Raw genomic sequence first — 7954 nt, forward strand, 5'->3', positions numbered from 1 at the left:
AATTATGGTTCCTTATTTTAGTTTAAATATTTTTCCAGACATTCTAACTGTCCGGACCGACACTGGTCACTGAGACAGAAGAATTTACAGAGTTGCTACAGGAGGGTGTTACAACTCTTCCCCTCTAATTTAAATTTCGTCCTCGAAATTTACTTGATGCAACCAGTTGAGGGAATTGTTGCCTCATTGTCTCTTCACTTTCCTAAGTTGCCTCCTCGGTGTTGTGGTGCCTCCAAAGCACTTTCACCAGTGGAATCTGCTTATTCCTCAACTCTTTCACTTCCCGAGCCAGGATCCGTATGGGTTCTTCTTCATATGTCAAATCCGGTTGTACTTCAATTTCTTCCATGGAGATGAGATGTGAAGGATCTGAGCGGTATCTTCTTAGCATAGATACGTGGAACACATTGTGAATCTTGTCCTGCTCTGGTGGTAAAGCTAGCCTGTAGGCCACTGGACCCACACGTTCAATGACTTCATATGGGCCAATGAACCTAGGGCTTAACTTACCTTTTATTCCAAACCTCAGTACCTTCTTCCACGGTGACACCTTGAGGAACACTTTGTCGCCAACTGCATATTCTATTTCTTTTCTCTTCAGGTCAGCATAAGATTTCTGTCTGTCTGAGGCAACCTTCAGATTGGCTTTGATTAGTTTTACTTTCTCCTCAGCCTGTTTCACCAGGTCTGGCCCTACCAGTTTATCTTCACCCAATTCAGTCCAGAACACTGGAGTTTTACATTTCCTCCCATACAGTGCTTCATACGGGGCCATTTGGATGCTAGCTTGGTAGCTATTGTTGTACGCAAATTCTGCCAGTGGGAGGTATCTATCCCAACTTCCCTCAAACTCAATGACACAACTCCTCAGCATATCCTCAAGGACCTAACATATATTTCATGTTATTATTATCATTTCAGTTTAATATTTGTGTTAGTTCAATTGGTTTTGATTGTTTATCTGGATTACTCTTTCTGATTGCCCATCTGTCTGAGGATTAAAAGCTGTGCTGAAGTGGAGTTCTGTACCCAAGGATTCATGCAATTTCTTCCAAAATCTCGATGTAAACCTTGGATCTCGATCAGATATAATGGAAAGTGGAATTCCATGCAGTCTAACTATCTCATTGATATACAATTCTGCTAACTTCTCCAATGAGTAGTCAGTCCTTACTGGAAGAAAGTGTGCTGACTTCGTCAATTTATCTACTATCACCCATACTACATCATGCTTCTTCTGGGTGAGAGGTAGACCACTTACAAAATCCATGGTGACTCGATCCCATTTCCATTCAGGTATGCGTAAAGGCTGTAGCAAACCCGATGGAACTTGATGTTCTGCCTTGACTTGCTGGCATGTCAAGCATTTAGTCACATAGTCAGCTATGTCCTTCTTCATACCAGGCCACCAATACTGAAGTTTCAGATCATGATTCATTTTTATACTTCCTGGGTGCATAGCATAAACACTGGTGTGTGCCTCTTTCAGAATACTGGCTTTCAATTCCCCATCATCTGGTACACATATTTTTCCTTTGTAGTACAAACACCCATATGCTTTCACCTCATAGTCAGTTTCTTTCCCTTCTAAGATTTTACTCATAATAGTCATTAACTTTTCATCTACCTTCTGTCCATCTAAAATCTGCTGTAGCAGGTTTGGCCTCACTTGCAACTCAGCCAAAATAGCTCCATCTCGAGCCAAGGATAGACGGGCATTTAATGATCTCAAAGCTGTGATGGATTTTCTGCTCAAAGCATCGGTAACTACATTTGCCTTCCTAGGATGGTAGTCAATCACACAATCATAGTCCTTCAGGAACTGAATCCATCGCCTCTGTCTAAGGTTGAGTTCCTTCTGGGTTGGCAAGTATTTCAGACTCTTGTTGTAACATCCTCCCTATACGTGTTCTGTACGTTCTATTGCTCCAGTAGTTAAATAACAGTCCAGGCAAGTCAGGATGTCTAGAACTACACTTCGGTGATAGTGAACAGACATATAATGATGAAATAAATAAAAAGAAAATACAAGAAAAATCAAACAAAAATGAAAGAGAGAAAATGAAGCTAAGTTAAACAAGTAAAGCATGATGGGTGACTTTGGGAAGGCCGTTGCGACCAAGACAATGGGAACCCTCTGAATCTAATTTTGAGACATAAATAAAGGTTTATTGAAATGTAATTGACACTAGAAATATCAAAGAAAAATTAGTAAATTAGTACAAAGAAAAATAAAAAATCGAGAAACAGACAAAAATCGGTGTTACCAAAAAATTGAGAATATAACCCAAAGTGGGGTATTTTGGTCATTTGACACCTAGTGTTACCTTTTGACCTCAATGTCCATTAAGAATAAATGATATTGCACTTAGGAAATGTCATGAAAAAAATTAAAATGGGATACAATATGTAAATAGTAAAAGAATGGTGCAAAATGAGCAAATAAGGAAACTTTAACTAATTAAATATTAAAATGAGCTTAGTGCTCCACTAACTTGAATATTGGGACACTAAAATATGCTTTGGGACAGCAGATTGCACTCATTATCATCTTCATCTTCAAACTTTAAAGTTTTGGACGAATTGAACTTCCATGGAAGTCCACCATGGCCAAACTCCCTCCATCACCATGCACCATTGATCAAGCCCTCCTTTCTACTTAGTTCCTTCATTAAAGCTTGCCTACTCACCTTGGGGAAGATATTGGCAACAAGAAAAACAAGATTTGGTGAAGCTTGAAGGAAGCTCACAAGTGGTAAGTGTCCAAAACCTCTCCCTTGCTTTAGTAAACCTTGTGTTTAGGTTGAGGTGAGTATTTTGGTGAAGAGAAATGAAAGAAATAGTGAGAAATGGACTTGTCCATTTTTGGCAGCCATGAACCTTTGTTGAGCTTGAGTTATTTTTACTTCTAATGAATGGAAATGAAGGTTGATTAATTTAAATGAAAGTTATAGTAAGTTTGTATCTAAGTATATGCATGTAGTGTTTGAATTAAGGGTGTGAAATGGAACTTAGATGCCTTGAGCAAACTGCCATATTTGGCAGCCCCTAATAGCATGAATTTGTGTGTGAACATGTAGTTATTAATGAAATATGCTAAGGTTAAATTGTGGGCAGCAAGTGTAAGTGATATTGAAGTATGATTATGTTGAAGTGTATGTGTAATATTGACATTGAGATGTGTTAAATTTTGGTGGAAGTGAATGTTGAATTAATGGATAATTGTGTGCATTGAGCACTTGAATATTCTGCCCAAAATTGTTGCTGGAATTGTGTACAATATATATATGGAAGTGTAATTGATTGAATATTGAAGAAATGAGGAGGACAAGGAATATCAAATTGGAAGTGTATGTCTTTGTGCAGGTTGTGTGTGAAGGCAGTACATAAATTAGGCCATAAGTGCCAAACTATGAACCCAATTGGTATGAGGCCAATAGGGGGTGAAACTAGACACCAAATAGGCCAACTTTCATGTAGAAATGTTGCCAAAATTATGCCTAGAAACTGACCTTAAAAATGACCAAATCCCGATTAGCAACCTTGCAACCCAGATTTTTGACCATATGAACAGTAGTCCTTTGGATGACCATAACTCACTCAAAACAGGTCCAATTGACCTGAAATTTTTACTATGGTTAGTTTAGACATAGATCTAAAATTCTTATGAAGACAACAAAGCCCAGAAATGGCCAGAACCAAGTCAAATGGCTTGCACAAGTTCGGGTACAAAAACCGCCGAACCAAAACTGACCTAAAATTGACCAAATTTTGCACTAAAGGTGCAATTTGTCCAGTTTTAGTAAATTGACCATATCTTGGTCTATACAACTCAGAATGACCTGAAATTTTACCCCGCGTGCAATAAGACATAGAGCTACAATTTTGCTTCTTTGACCAGAAGCTAAAAACCAAGGGAAATAGGACTTTAAGCTAGACTAATCTAGCACACAAAAATTGAGAATTTGACATTTTACATACAATGATGCTTGAAGCATTATGGCAATGAATGCCAACTTGTAAAAATGGTAAATTGCACTATATTGGCAGCATATTGAGATATAAATTGTGACTTATTGATGCTAGAAACAATTTATCCATATTACCTAAAAAGGTCAACATATGCATTGACTTGTGAATTATATAATAATTAGTAAACTCCAAAAATTGAAGAATTAAACAATTAATTAATAATGTGCCCTAGTTTGCCTAGTTGACTAGTGTGGATAGGTTGGCATGCCAATAGGATTCTGACAGCTGTTCTGTAAATGGATTTATGCCATACTGTGTTTTTACGGCTTATTATGCCGCACTGTGACTTTAATAGCCTACGGTTATACATATTGTGTATTTATTTTTGGCTTATCACCAGATTGACTATATGGCTTTTTAGCCACGCTATTTGCACACCGGGAGACACTTTGTGACCGATGGTGTGACGGCCCGAGGTACTAGGTACCCAGTGCCAGTATATCCGTTTATCCAGTCTGGTCAGTATATAGGCTACACGGGCAGTAATTCAAGTACTATTAAATTCAAATACCTAAATCCAGTCTACTGACATACAGCACCACCAAAAATTTGTAAACACTTTATTTACTTTATTTTAGTGTATATTTCTTTATATTTGGCACCACTAAGCAAAATTGCTTAGCGCGTTGCTTTTGTAATGCGTAGGTATTGGAGATACAGCTGGGGAGCCCAGCAGACCTACGACCGGGTGAGACATCAGATCTGCACAGGAGTCCAGAGTCATCTGCACTGCATTGCATACATGGTAGGACTTAGGATATCTTGTATTTTGTACTTTTGTTGTATATTTGAAATTCAGCCCTGTATTTTGTAATGTTATGAATGCTCTACAGTTTGTAATATTTTGTACATATTAAATGACATGGAGATTTTCTATATATATATTTAAATTATTATGGACTGTATTATGGAACTGTTTAATGACTGTAAAAGTCTATTGACTTTACTGAGAAATAGAGACTGTGAAATATTTGAGATTTTGATATCATCATATTAAACTGTTTTCAACAGGTTTGGAAGGACAGTTTGTCCTAAATATAGACGGCACCTTGCCAAATTTTTATTACCAATCTTGAAACACTGATTTTATCAAAGTATGACAATAGTATCAGCATGATATGAATATTACATAAAAGACTTCTTAAAATCAAATTGAGTTCAAGAAATGAAATAATCACAGACTAGGTGTTCCGGCACGCCGTGTAGCACGCCTTGCTCGGCTATACTGTAGACGGGTGAGGGGTGTTACATTTAGTAGTATCAGAGCACGGTTTAGGCATTTCTAGACCTAGATAGATTGCACATCATGCATTGCATTGTAAGTGTTAAGATGACTCTAATGCAGATCTCTTGATTTATTTTGTTATTTTGATCAGAATATGGACTCCACATCGCAGAGAGCGGTAGATGAGGAAGTGGAAAGTCATGCTCTATCTATGACTGGACCAGGAGACAGGAGGGAACCTGCTCCACCAGTACCAAATGCACCAGCCACATTTCAGTAAATGGCTAAGTTCTTTAGACAGATGGCAGGAGTTATGCCACCACCACCACCTCCACATCAAAAATCTCATATGGAGAGACTCAGAAAGTTTGGAGCAGTAGACTTTCTGGGCAAAAGAGAAGATGATTCTGTCACAGCTGAAAACTGGTTGGACAGAACTGGAAGAGTCTTGAAACAACTTCATTGTGCTCCAGAGCAGAATTTGGAAGCTGCTGTATCACTACTGCAGGATGATGCATACCAGTGGTGGGATACAGTAACTAGTGAGGTGCCACCAGAACAGATAACTTGGGATTTCTTTCTCACTGAGTTCAGAAAGAAGTATGTGGCGATGTATACTTGGAAGAGAAGAGAAGGGAGTTTATTACCCTACGCGAGACAACGGTGGCTGAATATGAAAGAGAATTTGTCGATCGAAATGCTATGGGCGGAAATAGTCCCTAATGAGGCAGAGATGCAAGAGATTTGAGGAAGGACTCAATGATAACATTAAAGTAATGATTACTGCCTTAGGGATTACTGAGTTTGCCAAGTTAGTGGAAGCTGAGAAGGTTGAAAAAGTTAGAATGAATGAGCGAGCAGAAGGGGGCATGAGAAAAGAGGTCAGGGTCAGACCGATACATCTTCTGCCCCTAGCAAGAAATTCAGAGGTTCGCCTACTCAGAGTTTTAGTAGAGCACCAAGTCAGGGTCAGTCATAGAGGCCCAAATCTCAGTTTGCACCAAGTAGAGTGCAGTCCACCCCTTCAATGGCTAGCTCTCCAGAATGTGGCAGTGGGACTAGCCCCAACAAGATTCTGTTGCTTGCCCACATTGCCAAAAATGGCATAAGGGTGAATGTTGGAGGATGATAGGTGCTTGTTTACGGTGTGGATCTACAGACCACCTAGTCCGAGATTGTCCACGCAGAACTGTTACATCCACTCCAGTATCAACTGATAGGCCTGCCCCTCCAACTCCAAGGGGTAGAAGGCCAGGTAAGGCTGAGGCAGCCGGTACTTCACAGAAACCTGTGTCAGAGTCTGTGGAGAGAGCAGAAGGTAGAAAACCAGCCAAAGCCTATGCTATAAGGGCACAGGAGGAACAGGATGCTCCAGATGTTATCAAGGGTACGTTCCTCCTTTATAATACTTCTGTGGATGTATTAGTGGATCCTGGATCTACTCATTCATATATTTGTATCAAGCTGCCCGTAGAAAAGGGAATACCAGTGAAGGAAAGTGACCAAGATATCCTAGTCACAAATCCGCTAGGCCACAGTGTGGTAGTAAACAAGGTGTATAAGGGCTGTCCATTGAAGATTCAAGGGAAAGAGTTCTCAGTAGACTTAATTGAACTGCTTTTCCATAAGTTTGATGTGATTTTGGGAATGGATTGGTTATCCCATCATCAAGCAATAGTAGATTGTAAATTGAAGAGAATCTCTCTGAAAACTGCTGAGAACGAAGAAATAATAGTAGTGGGTGAAAGGACAGATTTCTTGTCCAATGTCATCTCAGCTACAGTTGCAAGGAGATGGTTGAGAAAAGGGTGTGAGGCCTATCTGGCACACGTCGTTAACACTAAGCAGGGTAAACTTAACTTGTCTGACATACCCACAGTAAGGGATTTCTCTAAGGTATTTCCTGAGGAATTGCCTAGTTTACCACCAGAAAGGGAAGTTGAATTTGCTATTGAGATTATGCCGGGTATAGCTCCAATTTCAATTGCTCCATATAGGATGGCAACTACTGAATTGAAAGAGTTAAAAATCCAGCTACAAGAATTACTAGACAAGGGGTTCATATGCCCGAGTGTCACCTTGGGGAACTCCGGTACTATTTGTAAAGAAGAAAGATGGGACACTGAGGTTATGTGTTGACTACCGGCAGTTAAACATAGTAACAGTGAAGAACAAGTATCCATTGCCTAGAATTGACGATCTGTTTGATCAGTTGAAGGGAGCCGGTGTGTTTTCTAAGATTGATCTCAGATCAGGGTATCATCAGCTAAGGGTTAAGGACGCAGATGTGCCTAAGACTGCATTTAGAACCCGGTATGGGCATTATGAATTCCTGGTGATGCCATTTGGGTTAACAAATGCTCCAGCAGCATTCATGGACCTTATGAACCGTATCTTCCATCCATACTTAGATCGATTCGTAGTGGTCTTCATGTTAGTAGTATGACCTAGAGCATATCATTTAGTATGTATCTTGTACATAATTTTATTAATAAAAGGCATTTCCACTTTTCCGTTTACATAATATATTTATGTGTAATAGAAAAGGTCCATTGATATTTTGTTAGAAATATTATTCTTAAGTTGTTAAGAATATGAGTGACAATATTTCTAGCACGAAGTATCATAAATAGGTTCACAATCGAGGATACTTCATAATAAGGACATGACTTATCCAGAAAGATTGTATTCATGTTT

This window comes from Hevea brasiliensis, chromosome 8 (assembly GCF_030052815.1).
Source record: "Hevea brasiliensis isolate MT/VB/25A 57/8 chromosome 8, ASM3005281v1, whole genome shotgun sequence".
In the NCBI taxonomy this organism is placed as follows: domain Eukaryota; kingdom Viridiplantae; phylum Streptophyta; class Magnoliopsida; order Malpighiales; family Euphorbiaceae; genus Hevea; species Hevea brasiliensis.